Source organism: Herpailurus yagouaroundi, unplaced genomic scaffold, assembly GCF_014898765.1.
Source record: "Herpailurus yagouaroundi ecotype Mexico unplaced genomic scaffold, PumYag 185, whole genome shotgun sequence".
NCBI classification, from domain to species: Eukaryota; Metazoa; Chordata; class Mammalia; order Carnivora; family Felidae; genus Herpailurus; species Herpailurus yagouaroundi.
The window spans coordinates 4,220,195-4,244,413 of record NW_024412416.1 but is presented as its reverse complement, the minus strand read 5'-3'; the positions used below and the strand labels follow the sequence as shown (position 1 = coordinate 4,244,413).

At 42.3% G+C, this 24,219-nt stretch overlaps 1 long non-coding RNA gene across 2 annotated transcripts in view; it reads right to left on the bottom strand.

The window, feature by feature from the left end:
• Positions 1-24,155, bottom strand: part of LOC121042329 (uncharacterized) — a 27,113-nt gene extending 2,958 nt beyond the window's left edge. The window contains exons 1-3 of one of the 2 annotated variants that reach the window (XR_005796118.1): positions 24,058-24,155; positions 23,463-23,525; positions 5,404-5,566 (exon numbers count right to left, since the gene is read on the bottom strand). This is a non-coding gene — a long non-coding RNA (uncharacterized LOC121042329). The remainder of the gene's footprint in view (positions 1-5,403; positions 5,567-23,462; positions 23,526-24,057) is intronic. The other variant, XR_005796119.1, reaches the window with a different exon arrangement.
• Between the last annotated feature and the right edge of the window lie 64 nt (positions 24,156-24,219).

Sequence of the window (24,219 nt, the reverse complement as noted above, 5' to 3'; positions counted from 1 at the left end):
CTCCAGGCTCTGAGCCATCAGCCCAGAGCCTGGAGCCTGTTTCCGATTCTGTGTCTCCCTCTCTCTCTGCCCCTCCCCCGTTCATGCTCTGTCTCTCTCTGTCCCAAAAATAAATACATGTTGAAAAAAAAATTAAAAAAAAAAAAAAAAAGAAAAAAAAAGAAAAAAAAAATCACCTCCTATCCATGAAACAGTCACGCCTGATTCCCCTCTCCCCTCAGCTCCCCAGTAACCACTCATCTGCCTTTATGGATTTGCTTATTCTGGACATTTCATATGAATGGAATTATATAATCTGTGACCTTTTGTGTCTGGCTTCTTTCACTTAGCATGTTTTCAAGATTTCATCCATGTGTAGCATTTGTTTTTATGAACATCCTTTGTTTTTATGGTCAAATAATATTGCATTGTATGAATATACCATATTTTGTTTATCCATGTATCAGTTGACGGGCATTTGGGTTGTTCCCACTGTTGGAGTATTATGAGTAATTCTGTTATGAATATTCATGTACCGGATTTTGTTGGAGCATATGTTTTTAGTTCTCTTGGATCTAGATCTAGGAGTAGATTGCTGCGTCATATGATAATTCTATGTTTTGAGGAACCATCCAACTATTTTCCAAAGAAATGCACCATCTTACATTCCTATCAGCAATGTTCCAGTTTCTCCACATTCTCACTAACACTTGTATTGTCTTTTTTCATTACAGCAATCCTAGTAGGAGTGAAGTGGTATCTAACTGTGGTTTTGATGTGCATTTCTCTAATGACAAATGATGTTGAGCATCTTCTCATGTACTTCCTGGCCATTTGTAGATCTTTGTTGGAGAAGGTCTATTCAATACCTTTCGCCATTTTTAATTAGGCTGTTTTAATTTTTAGGTTGTAAGAATTCCTTATATATCATGGATACTAGACCTTTATCCAATTGTAGTCTGTAAATATTTTCTCCCACTCTGTGTATTGTCTGTTCACTCTCTTGATATACATATTGACACATAAAAGTTTTTCACTTTGGTATAGTTCAATTGATCTATTTTTTATTTTGTTGCTTGTGCTTTTGATGTCATAGCTAAGAAACTATTGCATTATACAAAGTCACAAAGATTTACACCTATGTTTTAAGAGTTTTCTAACTTAAGCTCTTACAGTTAGGCCTTGTATCCACTGAGTTAATTTTTGTACATGGTATAAGGCAGGAATCTAATTCATTCTCTTGCATGTGGATTTTCAGTTTTTTGAGCACCATTTGTGGAAATCATCTTTTCCCCATTGTGTGATCTTGGGACTTCTGTTGAAAATCCATAGGCCATAGTTGATGAGTTTACTTCTGGAATCTCGATTCTATTCCACTGATCTACATGTTTATCCTTATGCTAATAGCACACTATCTGGATTATTGTAGATTTGTAGTAGGCTTGAAATAGGGAAACATGAGTTCTCCATCTTTGATCTTTTTAAAGACTGTTTTGGCTATTTAACGTCCCTTGCAATTCCATATGAATTTTAAAATCTTCTTGTCCATTTTTTTTTTTTTTAAGTTTACTTATTTTGAGACAGAGAGGGAATCGCAAGCAGGCTTTGCACGGTCAGCATGGAGCCTGATGTGGGGCTTAAACTCATGAACGTGTTGAGATCATAACCCAAGCTGATATCAAGAGTCAGACGCTCAACTGGCCTGGCCACCCGTGCACCCCTGCTTGTCCATTTCTTAAAAAAAAAAAAAAAAAAAAAAGGCATCTGGGATTTTGCTTGGGATTGTGTTGAACCTTTAGATCAATTTGGGGAGTAGTGCCATCTTATTATTGTCTTCCAATCCATGAAAATGGGATGTCTTTCTATTTATTTAGGTCTTCCTTAATTTCTTTCAACAATATTTTGTGGTTTTCAGTGTATAAGTCCTGTACTTCTCTGTAAAAAGATAATCCCTAAGAATTCTTTTTGATACTACTGTAAATGAAACTGTTTTCTAAATTTCATTTTCAAATTTTTCACTGTTAGTGTACAGAAATACAAATGATTTTTGTACATTAATCTTATATCCTGAAACCTTGCTGAATTTGGTTATTAGCTATTAGGTGTGTGTGTGTGTGTCTCTTTAGAATTTCCCATATATAAATCAGGTCACTTTTTTTTTTAAAGTAGGCTTCACACCCAGCATGGAGCTCAATGCGGGGCTCGAACTCACAACACTGAGATCAAGACCTGAGCTGAGATCAACAGTCAGATGCTTAACCGACTGAGCCACCCAGGCGCCCCATGTCATCTTTAAATAGAGGCAGTTTTATTTTTTCCTTTCTAATCTAGATGCCTTTTTCTTTCATAATTGCCCTGCCTGGAATCTCCAGTACAATGCTGAATAAGGATGGCAAGAACAAACGTGCCTGTTTTATTCACAATCTTAAGAGGAAAGCTTTTAGTCCTTCATCGTTAAGTAGGATGTTAGCTGTGGATAGGGTTTTTGTATGCGTGTGTGGTAAAACATACATAACATAGGATTTACCATTTTAACTATTTTTTAAAAATTTTTATTTATTTTGAGAAAGAGAGAGAGAGAAAGAATCTCAAGCAGACTCTATGCTGTCTGAGCCCATCGTAGGGCTTGAGCTCATGAACTCTGAAATCATGACCTGAGCCAAAAAAAAAAAAAAAAAAAAAGTCAGATGCTTAACCAATTGAGCCACCCAGGCACCACACCATTTTAACCATTTTTAAGTGTGTAAGTTCAGTGGCATGAAGTACATTCATACTGTCATGCAACCATCATCACCATCCATCTCCAGAACATTTTCATCATCCCAACGTGAAACAACTAACAATCTCTGTCATAGTCCCCACCTCACTTCAGGAGGCCATTTTAACAATATAAAAAGCAAAGGCAATCCAGTAACAATAATAACAACAATAAACCTTATAGGCCAATCTTTCTTATGAACATAGATGCAGAAACTGTTTTCTAAATTTTTTTTTTTTTCAAACGTTTATTTATTTTTGGGACAGAGAGAGACAGAGCATGAATGGGGGAGGGGCAGAGAGAGAGAGGGAGACACAGAATCGGAAACAGGCTCCAGGCTCTGAGCCATCAGCCCAGAGCCTGACGCGGGGCTTGAACTCACGGACTGCGAGATCGTGACCTGGCTGAAGTCGGACGCTTAACCGACTGCGCCACCCAGGCGCCCCAGAAACTGTCTTCTAAAATATTATTAGCAATAATGTATTAAAATCATGATCAATTTGGGTTTATTCTGAAAAGTCAGGCATGGACTAAAATAGAAAAGCTATTAGAATAAATCACTGCAGATTATGAAAAGCCATATAGTAAATCTCATTAAGTACATAAAAACATTGACTAAAGGTTAACATCTATGATAACAGCTTTTAAGCAAGCTGGAAATGGAAAAGAACTTACCTAGTAAAGGTTATCGTGGCAAATACATTTAATAGCAAAGTGTCAGAGCTTCTCATGGGCTGAATTGTGTCCCACAAAAATTAATATGCTAAGTTCAAACCAATATCTCAGAACGTGACCTTATTTGGAAATGGGGTCATTACAGATGTAATTAGTTAATAGGAGGCCATTAGGGTGAGTCCTAATCCCATAGAACTGGTGTCCTCACAAAGAGGAAATGTGGACACAGAGGCAGACAGCCACACAGTGAGAACGTCACATGAACATGAAGGCAGAAGTCAGGGTGATGTGTCTACAGCCTAGTAACACCAAAGGTTGCCAATAAACCACCAGAGGCTACAGGAGAGGCATGGAACAGATTGCCCCTCACAGTCTCAGAAGGAACCAGTCCTGCTGACACCCGGCTCTTGGACTTCCAGCCTCCAGAAATGCGAGATGATAAATTCCTATTATTTAAGCCACCCGATTTGTGGTACCTCGTTACAGCAGCGAATTAATATAGCTTCCTTTCAAAATCAGAACAAGACAAGGATGCCTGCTATCACTGCTTCTAGTCAACAATGTACTGAAGATGTTAGTGTAAGGGAGGAAAAAATTCTCTTCTACCCTCTTAGGGTCACTGGCTGGACCGAAGAATTAAAACTAATATAAAACAGATTAGCGGGAGAAAAGCATACAAATGTTACTACATTTTTACATGTACAAGGGGGCCTTCACAAAAGAATGGAGACCTGAAAAAGTGACCAGGGAGGGAAGCTTTAAGTCTTTTAGACAAAGAAATACTAAATTTGTCACGAATTGACAAGACAAAGGGATTTGGGCTAAGTGTTAGTAAACGGTAAATGTGAGATAACAGAAAGGACATATATTGGTCCCTGTCCCTCATTCCTGACACAGCACTCCTAAAATCCTTTCGTGGATTCCTATGTGGTAAGAGAACTACAAGTATTTTGTTTTGATATTTGGCCTTTGACTCCAGTTCCTAAATCCCTTGGATCCCTTCACAAGTGATAGCAATGTCTTTTGTTCTAATGAGGTGAATCTTGGTGGCCTTCTGGAGGGGGGCTGGCCACCCCAAAAGACCAGGCTATGGTTAGAGGCTTGGACATTTCAGCCCCATCTCTCATTCTCCACAGAGAGGAAAGGGCTTGAAAATGGAGTTAATTATATATATAACTTACTTTTATTTAAAATATTTATATGTATATTTAGGGGTGCCTGGGTGGTTCAGCAGGTTAAGTATCTGACTCTTGATTTCGGCTCAGGTCATGATCTCACAGTTCGTGGGATCAAGCACAGAGCCTACTTGGGATTCTCTCTCCCTCCCTCTGCCCCTCCCCTGCCTGTTCTCTCCCCCTCTCCCTCTCAAAATAAATAAACTTAAAAATATATTTATACTTAACATAATTTATATATTATATATTTTTGTATATTAAAGTATATATTCTCTATATGCCTATAATCATTTATAACAAATTATTATTACTCTTATGTAAATCATCATACTAGATATATTAAATCCTAGGTGTCAGACATATTAACTTAGCGTTTGTAACTACCCAATAGGTAGACGGGAAGAAGCCTTATATACCACGGAGAGAATGTGATCTATCTCGTAGTCCCCTAAGGAGCTACTGGAATAGGAATTTTGTAATTAAAGAAGTTCTAGAGAATTACTCGTGGCCAGTGTGAAAGATAATGGAAACTGGGAAAGCAGGCTTTTGGGGATGGCTGGATGAAGCAAATGGATTAAGAGATCAATGTGTTAACGAAGGCCGTGCCAGGCACAATAAAAAGAGACATAAAGGAGAGATTGAGGTGACTGACACTTGAGAATCCTTGTAATTGGGTTGTGCCCGGACATCCTTTCAAATCTCCCTTCCTAATCAAAGTCGGTTAAGGGTTAAAGTTTCTTCTACTCCAGTTCTTGATTCATGTCCAAGGGTAAATACCACCTTATACTCTTTCAAAGTGCTAGAACATTAACTTACTTGATCCTCTCAAAGAATAAGTACAGACAAGCATTTTAGAATGACTTTAAAGGGTCTCTTTCAAGGTTCGAAGGGCACAGCCAGGACCAAACCCCAAATGTTCTGATGGTTGAACCTCATGGGTAACAATGCAGAGCAACTACAGTCCATTTGGTTGATCGGGCTGTTGAGAGAGCACAACATACACCTTCATGAGGTTTCGGTCCTGGCTTGTTACAGATAAAGCTTCATTTCTAGCTTTCATTTCATCTCTATCCAGAATCATTCCAAGAGAAGACATTTAGAGGCCTTCAAATCAGGAAGATCATCACCAGTATCTTCCTCAATAGTCAGGTGGGACTTCTTTTTTTAATTTGAGAGAGAGGATGAACAGGGGAGAGGCACAGAGGGAGAGAGAGAGAATCCTAAGGAGGCTCCATGCCCAGTGTGGAGTTCGACTCGGGGCTCAATTCCACAACCCTGGGACCATGAGCTGAGTTGAAATCAAGAGTGGACGCTCAACTGACTCACCAGGCACCCTGGTGGGACTTCACAGCATCCAAACAAACCTGCGGAGTTTGCTCTCACCAAGTGACCCTTCTCATAGCCTCTAAAGCACAGAGGATTTGTTTATCCCCTTATCTTGATTGAGTTACTCTCCTCACCCCACCACTGGTTCCTGCCTCCAGTGGAATGCCAGGAACCCCCCACTGCCCAGCCAAGGAACAAGCTAAAGCAAGTAAGAACCACCTTTCCTCTACAACAGTGTTATATCACAAACAACTGCCGTCACTTGGTCCTTTCAAAAGAGAATGAGCTTTTATCTGTATGTAACTAACTGTGAATGTATGTGTATCTGAATAGACTGATTCATCTGTGTTGAACTTGGGGAAACCTTCAGGGTGCTTCTGTGGAATTCCTGCATTTGCTTTTGTGGCTCTGAGGTCTCAGGAGGACAGAGAACTCCTTACCATCCTGGACCTTCTCTGCACACATATGAGAACATCTGAATGGTAAAATTCTGAATGTTTGGGTTTTGAGTGAAATGAGGGATCCTGGAGTCTGAGAGGTGGGTTTTACATTTGTTTAATAAGTTTATCTCCTCTTCTTAAAGCCCATTAACTATTTGTTATCGACCTGGCTTTACTGGCCAGTCTACCAGAGGGAGGAACAAAGGGAGGGGATTGTCCACTGCAACCCCCAGAGGACACCGTCAGCATGATGGGCCGCTGTAAGACTGTGACCACCTTTTCACTGGAGACATTCTCCAGAGGCAACAGCTGGGACTTACCTGAGTGTGCACAGGTTACACTCTGGGCGATTCAAAGCCTTATACAAATGTGCCACCCTTTCAGGCTCCAAGGTACTCTGGGCCACCTTTGTATTTGTGAGATTTTTGTTTGTGGTTAAGAACAGAGGCAAACTTGTCACAATCAGAAGTGCAAAACGTCCCTCAAACATTCAGTAAAGACACACAGGTAAGCAATGACCCAAACCGAAGTCTTGAAAGCAATCAGAAAAACCATATGTGAACCCGAAATGGAGTACCCTGTGAAAATCTTAAAAAAGACAAACCTAGGGGCGCCTGGGTGGCGCAGTCGGTTAAGCGTCCAACTTCAGCCAGGTCACGATCTCGCGGTCCATGAGTTCGAGCCCCGCGTCAGGCTCTGGGCTGATGGCTCAGAGCCTGGAGCCTGTTTCCGATTCTGTGTCTCCCTCTCTCTCTCTGCCCCTCCCCCGTTCATGTTCTGTCTCTCTCTGTCCCAAAAATAAACGTTGAAAAAAAAAATTAAAAAAAAAAAAGACAAACCTAGAATAAATAAAGCTTATAGTACACATACACTATTTATTTGCACCTAAGAAATAGTTTAAGGGGTGCCTGGGTGGCTCAGTGGGTTGAGCGTCCGACTTCAGTTCAGGTCACGATCTCATGGCTCGTGAGTTTGAGCCTCGTGTCGGGCTCTGTGCTGACGGCTCAGGGCCTGGAGCCTGCTTCGGATTCTGTGTCTCCCTCTCTCTCCCTCTCTCTCTTGAAAATAAATAAACATTAAAAAAATAGCTTAAGCAGAAATTTTCCCTCTAATCCTATTTGACACACAACTCACAACTCCACCTCTGTTTTGTGAAAACTGTCAGACTCCAACAAAACATGTACAGAGGAGCAAAGGGCCAAGAGCGACTAAGGGACTCTTGAGAATAAGGTTGGACGACTTATCCCACTGGATACCAAGTCCAAAGCCATAGTAATGAAGACGGTATGGTACTGGTGCAAGATTAAACAAAATGACTAACAGAACAGATTGGGGGTCCCAGAAACATTGCAGAACCGATTATTTTAAAATTTTATCTGAGCTGGGGTGGCTCGGTCGGTTAAGCATCTGACTTTAGCTCAGGACACGATTTGTGGTTTGTGAGTTTGAGACCCTGTGGGGCTCTCTACTGACTGCGCAGAGCCCGCTTCAGATCCTCTGTGCCCCCTTCTTCCTGTCCCTCCCCTGCTCTCTCTCAAAAGCAAATACATATTAAAAAAATTATCACTTGGAGCAAAGAGGAGAAAATTTGTCCATTTCATTATCACAGAAACAAGTTAAATAAAACAATGAAAAAATATTAAGAGAAAACATTTGCCTCCCACCACTATTTATACTCCAGGTTCATGAAGGGGTGGGTATCACTAACTGGTAGCTGAAGTCACAGATAATGACTTTCTAGATGTTTCTGCTCAGTTAAGGAGGTGACACCACAGGATACAATGATCCATACCTTATTCCAAACAGAAATCAAGAACTCTGTTTCAGTTTTGTAGTGACATATGAACAGGTTGGCTCTTTCTAAGAAAATGTCAGGTTTTGTTTCCGAAAAAAGTACACACGTAGCTGCCACGCTCTTCCATTTCTTCAAGGAGATCTAGGTTCCCATTTGGTGCTATTTTCCTTGTGCCCGAATGACTTCGGTATCTGTCGTAGGGAGGGTATGCTGCTATGTCTTTAGCATGTCTGAGTAAGTCTTGGGGCACCTGGGTGGCTCAGTTGGTTAAGTGTCTGACTCTTGACTTCAGTGCAGGTCATAATCCCAGGATTGTGAGATCGAGCCTCGTGTCTGGCTGTGCACCGGCAGCATGGAGCCTGCTTAAGACTCTCTCTGTCCCTCTCTTCTGCTCACATGTGCCCTCTAAAATAAAAAAAAAATAATAAAAAAAAAATTTTAAGTCTTCATTTCACCTGTTTTTGAAATAAGGTATAGAATTGGTATAGAAGTCTAACTTGGCCGTTTTCTTTTGTTCTTCTATATGTAGAATCTGCCCCTATCCACACCCCTTGACCCCGACAGCTTTCAGATTTTTTTCACTGGTTTTAAAAATTTTGATTATGATGTGGTTGGTATATATTTTTGTGTATTTCTTGTTCTTGGGTGCTCACTGAGCTTCAATCTATAGGTTTATAATATTCATCCATTTGGGAAAACTGTGGTCGTTATTTCTTCAAATATATCCTCCCCTCTTTCTTATCTCTTTTAGGAATTCAAATTACAAGTATATTAGGCCATTCGAAGTTATCTGATAGCTGATACTGTTCAGCCTGTTAATCATTGATAAGATGCTAGACATTGTGAATTTTATTTTTATTTTAGAGAGAGAGCGTGTGCAAGTGGGGGAGGGGCAGAGTTAGAAAGAATCTCAAGCAGGCTCTCAGCATGGAGCTCAATGGGGGCTTGATCCCATGACCCTTGGATGATGACCTGAGGCAAAAGCAAGAGCTGGATGCTCAACAGACTGAATCACCCAAATGACTCTACACCCAATGTGGGGCTTGAACTCACAACCCTGAGATCAAGAGTCACGTGCTCTTCTGACCGAGCCAGCCGGGCCAGACATGGTGAATTTTACATTAACTGCTGGATATTTTTATGTTCCTACAAAATTTTTAAAGCTTTGAAGCAGTTTTAAGATGTAGTTATTTGGAAACTGATCCTTTTCTGATCTTATTTTTAAGATTTGTTGGGTGGGACTAGAACTGTATTTAGCCTAAGGATAATTATTCCCCACTATATACTAAAATTGGAACGATACAGAGAAGATTAGAGAGAGAGAGAGAGAGAGAGAGACAAAGAATCCCAAGCAGGCTCCATGCTGTCAGCACAGAGCCTGACACAGGGCTTGATCTCATGAACTGTGAGATCATGACCTGAGCCAAAATCAAGGGTTGGATGCTTAACCGACCGAGTCACCCAGGTGCCCCAAAGCAAGACTTTCAGTACTCTTTCAGTACCCTCCCCAATGCCTAATGGGTTTTTCCAGTCTTGGTGGTAGGAACAGGTGCTATTTTGGGCCCGCAGCACTGATGTCAAACCCTCTCAGGTTGTTCTTTTCCTGGCATCAGGTTTCCTCACACACGAGCTGATCAGTACTCTGTGAACACTCAGCATGAACCGTCTGCCGATCTCTACATTGACCTACCCAGGCCTCTCCTCCACGGCTCGCTGTCCCGTAAACTCTGGCTGCCTTGGTCTCCTGAGACTCTCAGCACCGTGTCTTCAACTCAGTGAGTCCACTGAGGCTCCCCCTCCCGCCCCAAACTATTTTACACTGCTTTTCTCATTTCAATACTTTAGTTTGATAGGACAGTAGATGGACCTCTTGACTTTTTAAAATATTTATTTATTTAGAGAGACGGGGCGGGGGGAAGGGGTAGAGAGGGGGGAGAGAAAAGAGAAAGGGAGAGAGAGAATCCCAAGCAGGCTCCATGCTGTCAGTGCAGAGCCTGTTGTGGGGCTTGATCTCATGAACTATGAGATCATGACCTGTGGCAAAATCAAGAGCCTGACGCTTGACCTAATGAGCCACCCAGGTGCCCTGGATCTGTTGACTTCTATATGAGGAAATCATCTTCCAACTTTTGTGCACCTCTTTTATCCTTATTGGTTATATTACTTTGATCTTTACACAGTGGAGTCATTTTGTTTCCTGTATTTTATATATAGATTCTGAAATTTCAAATTGAGTATATAGCATTTGAGATTGTACTTCTGTATGATTCACTGCAGAACCAAGGAATCAGATCCATAGAGAAAGAAATGTAATCCTCTGTCACTAAACTTGTGCCACATGCACAAAAATGACCACTTCAAGGATCAAGGTCAAATCGAATCTTTTTACACTCTAGCAGTTGCTGATAATCATGCTACACTGTAGTTTTTGTACTCGGACTAACATGTCCTTATGAAACTTTGCTTTCCCTGGAGTTTCTAGTAACCTTTTATTTGACAAAACAATGCATATGCTATTTCCTCTTTTGGTGATGATCATCCAGCCTCTTACTTTTACTGTTTAACAGGAATCTGCTTTTTCTTTCAAGGAATTCTGATCCTTTGGTATCCTGTTCTAATGTGAACCCGTTATTTTTCAGGCTTGCTACATAGCTGATATCCTAGGATTTTTTTCCACCGCATTCCTAGGGTGGAGTCCTTTTTACTAGATGTCTTATTCTCTCCAAAGTATACTAAGTAATTGCACAAAGATGTAGATGTGAAGTAAATGTGAATTTTTGCATATCTGAGATATCTTTTTCAATTTTCTACTTAATTGTTTGGGTGTCGAATTCTGTATCAAAACCCCTTTCTGTCTGGACTTTGAACGTCTGCTGCAGTATCTTCTAGCACACATTTCTGCTGACCAGAAAACAGATGCCAGTCTGATTCTCACTCCTTCTTAGGTAACTTCTGTTTTCCTTCTCTGGATGCTTTCAGGCTATTATCTTTAGTACTCCAAAATCTTGCAAGGATTTGCAGTGTGTGTGAGACAGACAGACAATGCTTAAATTCACTATGCTTAGCAACTTTTCAGTAGAAAAGATGTGTATCTCTAATTATCCAAACTATCATCCTTCTATGATTTCTTTTCCTCCATTTTTTCCCGATTTTTTCCTTCTTAAATTCTTTCAGTTATTTGGTAGATTTATAGACTGACGTCTTATCTTTTTTCTAATTATCTTTTTGGGAAAACTGTATTTTTTAATCCAGTACTAGTAAATGTTTATTTTGACAATCATATTAAATTTCTAACCACTCTTTTTCATTATTCCTTTTCCATGGTAACCTATTCTTGATTTATGGTGCAGTATCTTCAAATCTTTCTGTAGATACTAACTAAAGTTTTTCACTTACTCTCTTGGGCCAGCTCTTTGCTCAGTAAGGTCTTTTTCTTACCTGCCATTGGTTTTCTTCAGGTGTAGTAAATCTCAGTTGAACGTTTAAAAGAAATTACACAAAAACAAAGGACCCGGCTTCTGGGTGGCTGGCTGAGTCTCTTCTGCCACTGGGAGTTCAAATTCTCCAGAATTCTCTAGCGGCCCTCCTAGAGGAATGGGAAGGACAACGTGAGGTACGCACTCATAGAGGACTATCAAACGGGAGACTTCACTTACGGGTACACGGGCAGAGAGCAGGAAGGAGGAGCCTTCCAAATGCCCGAGAAGGGCTTTCCTTCGCTGCAAGCTGGGGCCCTCCTCAAGCAGCTCATTCACGTTTCTTCCAGGAACAGTCCTCCAGCTTTTGTTTGCACGTAGGTTTAGTTGAGTGACGGCTGCAGCGAACCTGGTCATTCTGCATCAACCAGCACACTGGCTCTAGGTCCTGTCCTTCAGTTACCCTTTCCTATTAATCCTGTTGCCGCTTCCTTTGCCACTCTTAGTCTGCCCCTCTTGGAGATATTCTTGGGAAGAAAGACTTCACACCTGCTAAGTTCACACTTGTAAAACTTCCAGGCTATAGTTTGTACTCTAGTGTATCTCCTAGTAAGTTCCCAGCTCATTACCACTGTGGGGAAAACAATCAGTCCAGGAAGTAGTGAAGAATCCTGGTGAACATCTCAGGCAGCAGGGGGGGAAGAGACCCCAAGAGTCTCTGATCAACAGTCTTTATTACATGTGTTTGTATGTTGCAGTTTTATGGCCTATGTTTAAAATCATCAAACTCTCCCCCCAAGTAAATGATCATCTAGTCACCCCAAAGTTCCCAGGAGGTTTTCCTTCCAGAGGAAAATGACTTTAATCAGAAAATTAAAGTATTTCAAATCTCCTCTCCCTTCTATTTACATTCATTTATAGTCTAGAATTTTTACACCTGTCTTGCCAAATTGTTTAATTACAATCAATCTCTCAAAATAAAATCCCCTCTAATAACTGTAAACCTTGAGCTTATTAGCCTAAAAATGAAGGCTGGACCTTAAACTTTGGTGGACAGACCAGATCCTCTCCTGGGCCCTGGTTTGAATGGTCAGACTGGCACCCACTGACCACACATATTGCATATTACCAACACTCTTTTGGAGATAATGTGGCTTTATAGATTATATGGATATTTTACACAGAAATATTAAAATGAGTCACTGAAATAATATTAATAAACAAGCGTATGAAATTGTTCACATACAGAACAAATAAACCTTAAAACAGTTGGTATTAATCTAAGGAAGTTGTGGGTTGAAACATTTTAATTTTTCTCATAATACCCTAATACTGATTTACTAACCAAAAAGGAAGCACTTTTACACAATGAGAAAACTCTCAAGAATCAGGGGGACTTTGGGGTGCCCGGGTGGCTCAGTCGGTTAAGCGTCCGACTTCAGCTCAGGTCATGATCTCACAGTCCAGTTTGGGCCCTGCGTCGGGCTCTGTGCTGACAGCTCAGAGCCTGGAGCCTGCTTCACATTCTGTCTCTCCCTCTCTCTCTGCCCCTCCCCTGCCCATGCTCTGTCTCTCTCTGTCTGAAAAATAAATAAAAACATTAAAAAAATTTTTAATTAAAAAAAAAAAGAATCAGGGGGAATTTGGTGGAAGAAAAACTAGTATTAGAACGATGACAACACTTATTCAGGGGTGCCTGGATGGCTCAGTCGGTTGAGCGTCTGACTTCAGCTCAGGTCATGATCTCTCAGTCTGTGAGTTCGAGCCCCGCGTCGGGCTCTGTGCTGACAGCTCGGAGCTTGGAGCCTGCTTTGGATTCTGTGTCTCCCTCTCTCTCTCTGCCCCTCTCCTGCTCATGCTCTGTCTCTTACTCTCAAAAATGAATAAATGTTAAAAAAAAAAATTAAAAAAAAATAAAAAGACTTATTCAAAACTCCACTAGAAAAAACGCGTCATTCAGAACTGAACCTTTTCTAAATAGATACAGACTCCAGCTTTCTCATCCATTAACAGAATCCCTACGTTCTAAATGCCACCTAGATGGAACGCTGCAGAACACAGTCTGCATTGTATCCTGCATTTTATAGTCAGAATGACTCAAAGCCTCACAGGAGCTTCATTCCATAATATTCCACAAAATTAGCAGTCAAATTCAGGTGGATCAAGTTCTTGCTCCTTGGGAAAACACTAGTTCACTGCTGTTTTCCAATGAGGAACAGTCTAGAAGGCAAACACAGGCACAAGAGAAGCGTGGAGGTCAGTCACTGTGTGTTCTGTACTTCACCTGCATTCCAAACACACCTTGTGCTCTATCATCATTACTCCTTTTATTTCTCACCTACAACTCCAGGCTGCATGCTCAGTGATAACAAAACTGTATGGGGTTTTTGGGGGTTTTTTTACACTTTTTTTGAAAGATGATTTTGTGATTTAGGAAATTCTGTACTTCTCTTTTTTTAATGTTTACTTATGTTTTTGAGAGTAGAGACAGAGCAAGAGCACGAGCAGCAAAGAAGCAGAGAGAGAGGGAGACACAGAATCCAAAGCAGGCTCCAGGCTCCGAGCTGGCAGCACAGAGCCCGACACAGGGCTCCGACCCACAAACAGTGAGATCATGACCTGAGCTCAAGTCGGACGCTTATCGACCGAGCCACCCAGGCACCCTACAAAACTGTATGTTTTAATCAGCTCAGGCCGCTCTAACAAAATACCAATGAACTGCTGGCTCAAACGACAGACACTTAATTCTTACGGTTCTAGAGGCTGCAAGTTGTAAGATCAGAGGGCCAGCATCACTGAGTTTTGCTGGACTCTCCTCCGGGTTTGCAGACAGCTTCCTTCCTGTCTCCTCACAAGGTTGCGGAGAAGAGACCTCTGGTGTCTTTTCTCATAAAGGCACTAATCCCTTCATAAGGTCCTCCCTCTCCTGACCTCATTTAAACCAGCTATCTCCCAGGGCACCTGGGTGGCTGAGTTGGTTAAGCATTGGACCGCAGCTTGGGTTATGATCTCAAGGTTCGTGAGTTCGAGCCCCGCTTCGGGCTCTGTGCTGACAGCTCAGAGCCTGGAGCCCGTTTCAGATTCTGTGTCTCCCTCTCTCTCTGACCCTCCCCCGTTCATGCTCTGTTTTCTCTGTTTCAAAAATAAACGCTAAAAATTTTTTTTTTTTAAATAATAAAATAAAACATTTCAAGCAAGCACACAAACAACATATACATTTTTGGGGGAGAGGGCACATTTCAGTCCATTGTACCTACTCAAGAGTGTCCCTTCTTATAACAGTAATGGTTGCAGTAACAAACATAATTCGAGAGCTCGTTCTATGCCGGCACATGCAGGTGAGGGAACCGGGCGTAGTTCTTTAGCTAGACTAGGGTCACAGCTGGTACGCTGTCGTAGCGCTAAGATTTTCGCCCAGGCAGCCTAACAGTAAAGCTCAAACTCCTAATTCTCTCCCTGTTCTGCCTTAACTAGAGGAAAAACGATTTTGAGATCTGAACAAGTGAATTCAGGAATTTACTATTTTAGTTATCACACTTCTGAACTGGGTACAGAAGGGCTCCAAATATCAAAATGATTCTTTTGATAACTACTCATAAGAAAATAAACCAGACAGGGGCGCCTGGATGGCTCAGTCAGTTAAGTGTCCGACTTCATAAACCCGAGGTTCTTGAGTTCGAGCCCCGTGTCAGACTCTGTGCTTACAGCTCTGAGCCTGGAGCCTGCATGGGATTTTGTGTCTTCCTCTCTCTCTGTTCTTCTCCCGCTTGCACCCTGTCTGTCTCTCTTAAAAATAAATAAAGATTAAAATAAATAAATAAAAAAGACACCAGGCCCCCCCCCCCAAAAATGCAGACAACAGAGACTAAGAAGAAAGCACAACTCTGAGGAGTTTACAAACACCAGTGTGGAAGGAGTGACTCTCTGAATGCCAATCAGATGAGACACACATCACAGAAAGCAACCAGAAGTGATGACCTATCAAACTGGCCGAGCAGGGAACGACGAGTGATGTATCTATCACTCCCAGGGTCCAGTGAGGGCCTAGGGAACCAGCATGGTCAAATACTGCTGGTGAATATTTATCTGCATTCCTTCCAGAGAGGAAATCTGAAAATACATGTTTAAAGCTTCTCGTATGTGTTCTCCTCACCAAGTAAACATGGGTACTTAAAAACGTCAAGATGTACGCAAAAGTTTATGTATAAGGGCAGTCATGATATTGCTTCACAGATCAATTTATATATATTCTGGCAGGTAAAACATACTATTTTTTAAAAAGTTGAGAAAACACAGAGATTTTTAAAGAGACAGAAACAAAGAGCTTTGGATATTACTTGTCAGAATTAACCAGTGTTATAATTGGGCTCTTCTCTCGGTCACATATATATACCTATACCTTCATAACTCGTTGCTTTGTAACTTATTTTTAATGCTTATTTCAAGAGAGAGCATGTGTGTGTATGAGTACGCAAGCAGGGAAGGGGTAGAGGGAGAGAGAATCCCAAGCAGGCTCCACACTGGCAGTACAGAGCCTGATGTGGGGCTTGATCTCATGAACCAGGAGATCATGACCTGAGCTGAAAACAAAGAGTCAGATGCTTAACTGACTGAGCCACCCAGGCACCCCTGAAACTTTTTTTTTTTTTAAGTCATCTTGGCAAGTTATTGATGCCAAAAATAGATTCATGTCACTTTTTTTTTCAACGTTTTTTTTTAATTTTTTTTTATTTTTGGGACAGAGAGAGACAGAGCATGAACGGGGGAGGGGCAGAGAGAGGGAGACACACAGAATGGGAAACAGGCTCCAGGCTCTGAGCCATCAGCCCAGAGCCTGACGTGGGGCTCGAACTCATGGACCGAGAGATTGTGATCTGGCTGAAGTCAGACACCTAACCGACTGCGCCACCCAGGTGCCCCAGATTCATGTCACTTTTAATGAATGCCTAGTATTTTGCTCCATGAAGAGCATATTTGAATCAACTCTTGATGGGCTTTTTTTTTTTTTAAGCGTTTTTTATTATTATTATTTTAGAAAGAGAGAGGAGAGTGCAAGTGGGGGAGAGAGGCAGAGGGAGATATTTTTTTTTTAATTTTTAAAAAATGTTTATCTTTGAGAGAGTTTTTTAAAAATTGTTTAAAAATGTTTATCTTTGAGAGAGACAGAGTATGAGTGGAAGAGGAGCAGAGAGAGGGGGAGACACAGAATCCAAAGTAGCTCCAGGCTCCGAGCTGTCAGCACAGAACCGGACGCGGGACTCGAACCCACCAACCGTGAGATCATGACCTGAGCCCAAGTCGGACGCTCAACCGACCGAGTCACCCAGCACCCCCCTCAATAATTTTTTTTAAAGGAGGGATTAGTCACTTTGAATACCTAAAAGAAATCTAGAGAGAAATATTCTTTGGATGGGGCTCGGAGGACAAGAAAATAAGTATCAGGTGAGGAAACAAAGCCCAATGAGGAAGCGAGGGCGAGGAGCGGATCTGAGCAGGAAGGAAAAGCTAGCCTCGGATGGAGAGAAGACCACTACCCTCCGACAGGGTGAAGGAGGGAAGGGTGTGTGTGGAAGCAGCGTAGACAGCGGGTGCGACACTGAAATCCCAGGGGAGGCAGAGGCTGCCACTCGTGGTGAGGGGAGGGTGGGGGCGGCTTGCCGGGAGTCGCCCTTCTTCAGCATCACTGCAACAAGGACGCGGCACTTAAGTCACTTGCCTGAGTGCTCTTCCCACGCACTGGCAGCACCTGCTGTCAAAATGGGCTCTGTTCTCGTCTCCCTCACGCCCCCACGTTTACACAAGTATCTGAAATTCATCTGAAAAACACTGTCACACACCAAGCATCCGGGCACCATCCCCAGTATTTCTCAGACGGGAAAGCTGCTCTTCTTTTCATTAATGTTTTTAAGGTTGATTTCTTTACTTAGACAGAGACAGAGACGTGCAAGTGGGGGAGGGGCAGGGGAGGCGGAGAGTCCCAAGCAGGCTCAGTGGCATCAGCGCAGAGCCCGACGCAGGGCTTGAACTCCTCAGCTGTGAGATCCTGACCTGAGCCGAAACCAAGACTCGGACGCTTAACCGGCCGAGCCACCCGGGCGCCCCGTCTGCACCACCTTTACTCCTCCGGGTGTCACTCCAGTTCTCAGATCCTACTCAGCACTGAGAGAAATCAAACAAACACTGATTCAAGTTTACAGGTAACGAATTATGGGAACACTTTCCACAAAGCTCACGCAGTCACGGGGTAGAGGTAATTCTGCGTTTCCGCTTTGCTCTCTACAAAGCAAGTCTTCCAAGCCTGATGCCAACGTTTCTCTCACCGCTCCAGGTCTCTGAGTTACAGAGGACGGAAGGGAGGTGGATCGCAGGAACTCAAACCCCACCACGTGATTCCCGACGGAGGCAGGAAGTAGAAAGAAGAGCCGCGGGAGGGAGGGAAGCGGCACCGGTCCTAACCTGCAGCCTCTTCCGTGGGAAACCGAGGGAAGCTGTGAAGAGGGCCCACGCGCTTTTGGTCCCGGAAGTCCCAGCCGGCTATCACCGGGAGGACCGGAGACTAACAGGAATGGAGATGCTCTGCCTCCTGTTCTCAAGCCCTCCCGAGCTCACCCTCTCGCCTCCAGGCACCGCGAAAGCCCTGCACCCCTGCACCTCCTCCCCTGCACCGCGAAAGCCCCAGCTGGGCCTCAGACCATATTAGCTTCTGGTAACTCAGAACTATAGGCGGGCAGCCCAGAGGCAGGATGTGAAGAGGCGGGCTGATTTCTGGCAGGGGAGAAAGGGAAAGCGAGGAGACAGCGGGCCTGGGTTTTAGTAACCTCAGAACCTTTCCCAGGACACCTGAAGTACTTATGGAAGGAAAACAATCTTTACTAAGGCAAAGTCCAATAATCCACGACTTCCCGCAAATCCGCTTGTGATTTCCTCGAATAAAATTCGTATTTGACAACAGCGCTATCATGTTACGGCGAACTACTGTTTGACATCAACGTGACGTTCAGTTTCCTTTTGAAACGTAAAACTGTACAAGCTCTAAGCCTCCATGCACCTGCAGATCCTCTCAGCACAGCAGCTGGCTTCTGCATAGTTACTGCTAGGCTTTCCAGGTGAAAAACTAACCCAGATTGATCATTTGTTACATGTACATTTTTTTCTTTTACTAGAAACGAACAGATTTAAAATAAAGAGGTGAGCTATGAGTTTACCAGACAGAAGTAAACAAAAGAAGGAATGGTAACATTAACATCAGATACGGGGAGGGGCACTTGGGTGGCTCAGTCGGTTGAGAGGTTGAGCACTCTTGATTTTGGCTCAGGTCATGATCCCAGGGTCATGGGATCAAGCCCTGTGCTGGGCTCCACAGTGTGGAGCCTGCTTAAGATTCTCTCTCCCTCTCTGTGTGCCTCCCCCCCCCACTTGCTCTCTCTCTCAAATTAAAAAACAGAAAAACAAAAACATCAGAGAAAGGGATATTGGTCAGACATAAGTTGAAAGCATTAAACAGGATAAAAAGGATCTTATAGAAGGCATAATTTACAAAGACAGGGCACAGTCTTGTATGAACCAGTGACGTAATGTTACATACATAAAAAGATCTTCCAGAAATGCAAAAAAGATTGTTTAAAATGCATTTAAGGTGGAAATCTTAATCACACCTCTTCTAGAATTAGACTGACCTAGGAAATGTATCAGAGAACTAAATTCTAAAATCAATAAACCTGAATACTAAAACCAGTAAACCTGATGAAAGAGAGTCATAGAACTTAAAAAAAAAAAAACATTTTTTTTTCATGTTTATTTCTTTTTGAGAAAGAGAAACAGAGCACAAGCAGGGGAGAGGCAGAGAGAGAGAGGGAGACACAGAATCCGAAGCAGGTTCCAGGCTCTGAGCTGCCAGCACAGAGCCCAAGAGGGGGCTCGAACTCACAGATCACAAGATCATGACCTGAGCCCAAGTCAGATGCTTAACTGACTGAGCCACCCAGGCACCCCCGCATAGAACTTTTATTTATTTATGTACATACTTATTTATAGCATAGAACCTTTTAATTCTAAGTAGAAAATATACATATTTTAACACCCATGAAATGTGTAATCATTGATTATGTACTTGCCAAAGAAGAAAATCTTAACTAAAACATACCGAATCTAATTCTCTGGTCACCACAAAACTGGAAAGTAATACAAACATGACCACCATCACGCTGTGCACTTGAACTTACCCAGTGATGTATGTCAATTATCTCTCAATAAAACTGAAGAAAGAAATGGATTGAAAAGCTTAAGTATTTGAAAAAATGACATCCAATCCCGGATAACTCTTAGATCAAAGAAAAAAATGACAACATATGTAAAAAGCAATGAAAAAGAGAACACTTTATACCAAAAACTATGGAACGAGCTGTATTTAGAGGCAAATTTATAGCCTTAAAATGTCTTCATCAAAAATGAAATAAAAATGAAAGAACTTAAAAAAACAAAGGCTCAGACTAATATTAAGAAATGGGAAAAGAACAAGAGAGTAGGACGAGGAACTGTGACAAAAAAACTGGAAAACAGAAGACAGTAAGTAAGAGTTGAAAAGCATTCAAAAAGAGACAAATCCTCTTGCAAGCCTGGTTGAAGAAAAAAGAAAACAAAAATATGTAAGGTTAGGAATGAGAAAACAACCTCATGTGCAGAGCAGACTGTAAGAATCTCAAGAGAATTCTATACACAATACAATGACAACTAATTTGGAAAATCTGTTGAAAATGGAGGACTTCCAAGCAAAATACAAATTAAGGTTGATCCCTCCCCCACAGAAAAGTTGAATTTTAATTTTTTTTAATTTTTAATTTTTAGAGAAAGAGAGCACGCGCCCAAGTTGGGGAGGGGGCAGAGGGAGAGGGAGAATCTTAAGCAGGCTCCACGCTCAGCACAGAGCCTGACATGGGGCTCGTTCCCATGACCTTGGGATCATGACCTGAGCCCAAATCAAGTCAGACGCTCAACCAACTGAGCCACCCAAGCAACCCAAAAAGTTGACTTTTTAAATGATCACAGAAGAGAGTGGACACATTATATATAAATTCTACCACGTAAAACTATATAATAGGATTTTGCAATTGATTTCTCTACTCAGTCTTAAAAGAGCAGATAATTCCAAAGTCACTTAGATTATTTCAGAACGTAGTAAAATATAAAATGCTCCCTCAAGTTATTTTAAGGGATCTAGTATAATTTTAAATATCAACATCTGATTAATAGAGTACCAAAAAAAGCTCCCCTTCATGTCAGTGTCACTAATAAAAGATACATTCTATATAAAATATCAATAAATGGCACCCAACAGTGTATCAAAAGAATAATATACTGGATCAAAGAGAATTACTTGGAGATTCTATCAGTATTTTAGCAGGTACTGTACCAAAACCTTTTAATTTATGATACACGGATATATTTAAAGCACTGAATTTTCCATACTAAAACATGAAATGTCCATTTACTTGCCCTTAATGTCTTTTAATGATATTTCCCCCCCATTTTATAACTGATATACAAAAAAATTTAAGTTTCTGTATTCATTTAGCCACTTTGCTGAACCTTTTAATTCTAATAATTTTGTAATTTCATTCTTTTCCATTTTCTAGAAACAAAATTACATTATCCAAAAATAATATTTTCATTTCTTCCTTTCCTAACATTTTTGTCTGTTCCCTGTTTTATTACTTTGGCTAGAAAGCTAGCACCATGTTGAATATTAGAAGTGAAAGTAAATATTCCATTTTTTCCTGAGTTTAAAGAGAATGCTTCTATTGTTTTATCATTTAAGTATGACATTTACCATAGATTTCTTTTACGTGCCTTTTATCAAGTTGCTGTTTGTCTATTCCCATTTTGCTAAGTGTTTTATTTATTTATTTTTGGGAGGTGGGGGAGAGAGGGAAGGAGAGAGGGAGAGAGAAAACGAGCAGGCAGGGGCAAAGAGAGGAAGAATCTTAAGCAGGCTCCAGCACAGAGGCTGACACAGGCCTCAATCTCACAACCATGAGATCATGACCTGAGTGGAAATCAAGAGTCAGACGCTTAACTGACTGAGCCACCCAGGCACCCCTCCTATTTTGCTCAATGTTTTCTTTGAAATCAAAGTAGGTTTTGAATATTTGCAAAAAACACTTTACCGCTCGAGATGATCATATAGATCATACAGATTTAACCTCATATAAACTATTAATACAGTGATTTATAGCAACAGGCTTTCTAACGTTAAATCATTCCTGGGATAAAATCTTTCATTCCAGATGGAGGGCATGACTGAAATTGCTACTATTTTATTTTAGGGCTTTGTATTGATGGGAGTTGGGCAGTTTTTTCTTCTAGTGCTATCTTTGTCAGGTTATGGTATTAAGGGGATGCTAACATTATGAGCTGAACAACTCTCCTTAATGGAAGCACTCCAGGAATAAGGGACAGCATGAGCAAAGACCAGGATGAAAAAGCACAGGATATGCTCAGAGAATAGGATTTAAGACTTCTTTTTCTCTTTTTTTTTTTGTTTTTTTAATTTTTTTTTTAAACGTTTATTTATTTTTGAGACAGGGAGAGACAGAGCATGAACGGGGGAGGGTCAGAGAGAGAGGGAGACACAGAATCTGAAACAGGCTCCAGGCTCCGAGCTGTCAGCACAGCGCCCGATGCGGGGCTCGAACTCACGGACCGTGAGATCATGACCTGAGCCGAAGTCGGACGCTTAACCGACTGAGCCACCCAGGCGCCCCTCTCTTTTTTAATGTTTATTTATTTTTGAGAGGCAGACAGAGCGTATGTGGCGGAAGGGCAGAGAGAGAGAGGGAGACACAGAATCTGAAACAGGCTCCAGGCTCTGAGCCGTCAGCAGAGCCTGATGTGGGGCTCAAACTCACAAACCGCAAGATCATGACCTGAGCTGAAGTCAGACACTTAACCGACTGAGCCACCCAGGTGCCCCAGGATTCAAGACGTCTTAAAATGGACTAAGTAACACAAAGTAGGTTTGACTCCAGTTGCTAATTAATCTTCAAGCACAACTCCTCTGCCAAAACACTTTGATATACTGCTCATTTTACATACAGAACAGACTCCAAACGTTCAAGATCCTTCCTACTTTATTTTTACAAATTTTTTAAATGTTTATTTTTGAAAGAGAGAGAGAGAGAGAGCGCGCGCGCGAGCACGAGTGGGGGAGGGGCAGAGAGAGAGGGAGGCACAGAATCGGAAGCAGGCTCCAGGCTCTGAGCTGTCAGCACAGGGCCCGAATTGGGGCTCGAACTCAAGAGCCTAGCCATGAGAACGTGACCTGAGCCGAAGTCGGACGCTCAACAGACTGAGCCACCCGGAGCGCCCCAAAATCCTTCCAACTTTAACCTATTTTACATTTCAACCTGTGCTTTCCTGTGATTTTTGTTTGCTTAGAATGCTATATATGATCTACAATGGCACATCCAAATCCTACCCACCTATCAAGGGAATAGTTCAATACCCATGAAAAGTTCTCAGATCCAATTGAACTATGTCTGAGTTCACATGTGCTACAGCAAATTACTGTCAGCTTTTGGCTTGCCAACTCCTTAAGCTCTCTGACAGCTATACTATGTTGGTCAGTGTCACGCCCCCCTCCCCCAATTCACGACCTTCCCAGAACCTTAGAATGTGACTTTATCTGGCAATAGTTATTGTAAATGTAATTAGTTAAGATCAGGAGTAAGGTAGGCCCTTTGTCCAAGAAGGCTGTGTCCTTTTAAGAAGAAACACAGATACACAGAGAAAAACACCATAGGAGAAGCTTCAAGAGATCCAAAAGATGCAGCTACAAGTCAAAGAACTCCTAGGATGGGTGCACAGCACCGGAAACTAGGAAAAGGCAAGGAAGTATTTTACCCAGAGTTTCAGAGGAAGCATGATCCTGCTGACACCTTCATTTCGGACTTCCTGGTTCCAGAACTGTAAGATAATAAACGCGTTGTTTTAAGCTACCCAATTTGCGATACTTGGTTATCACAGCCCTAGGAAACGAAAGCAAAGGCAACTTAAATTTCTAATTTATCTTCCTAACTCCAACAGCGCTATGTCCCTAGTGCAGCTGAGAACTATGTAGGTACTCAAATCCTTCCAGGAGTGGGCTTCCGGCAGCAGCAGTCAGGAACTGCCAGACCTTATGAGCTCCTGCTGGGAGACGACCAACAGCCACTGCTCGTAAGTGGTAAGTAAGCACCGTGACTGTAAGACAAGCGGCTACGCAGACGAACGGAAGCCAGAAACTAAATGAAACACGCGGCACCCGGAGAGGGAGGAGCCTCGATTCCCCAGAGAGCGACCAGGGAGGAAGGCAGTTCTCGAGACGGGAGTCTCCGAGCCGCTCTCCAGACCCCGCCGAACAGCCCAGTCCTCTCCCCACCCTCCACAGCCGGGAACCCAGCAACTGCCACCTACAGTCCAGGAGCCCCTCCTGCCCCGCTCCGCGCCGCCGCCTCACCTCCGCGGGCGCGTCCCGCTATGTTACGCTGTTGCATGGGGGGAGGGACTTCCTCCCCACACCCGGAAACCGGAAGGAGCTCTTTCCCGCCGGAAGGAGAGTGCAGTTGCTGTCGGGGTCGGATCCCGGAGGGCCGGGTGTGGTTGTGGCGTAGAGCAAGGC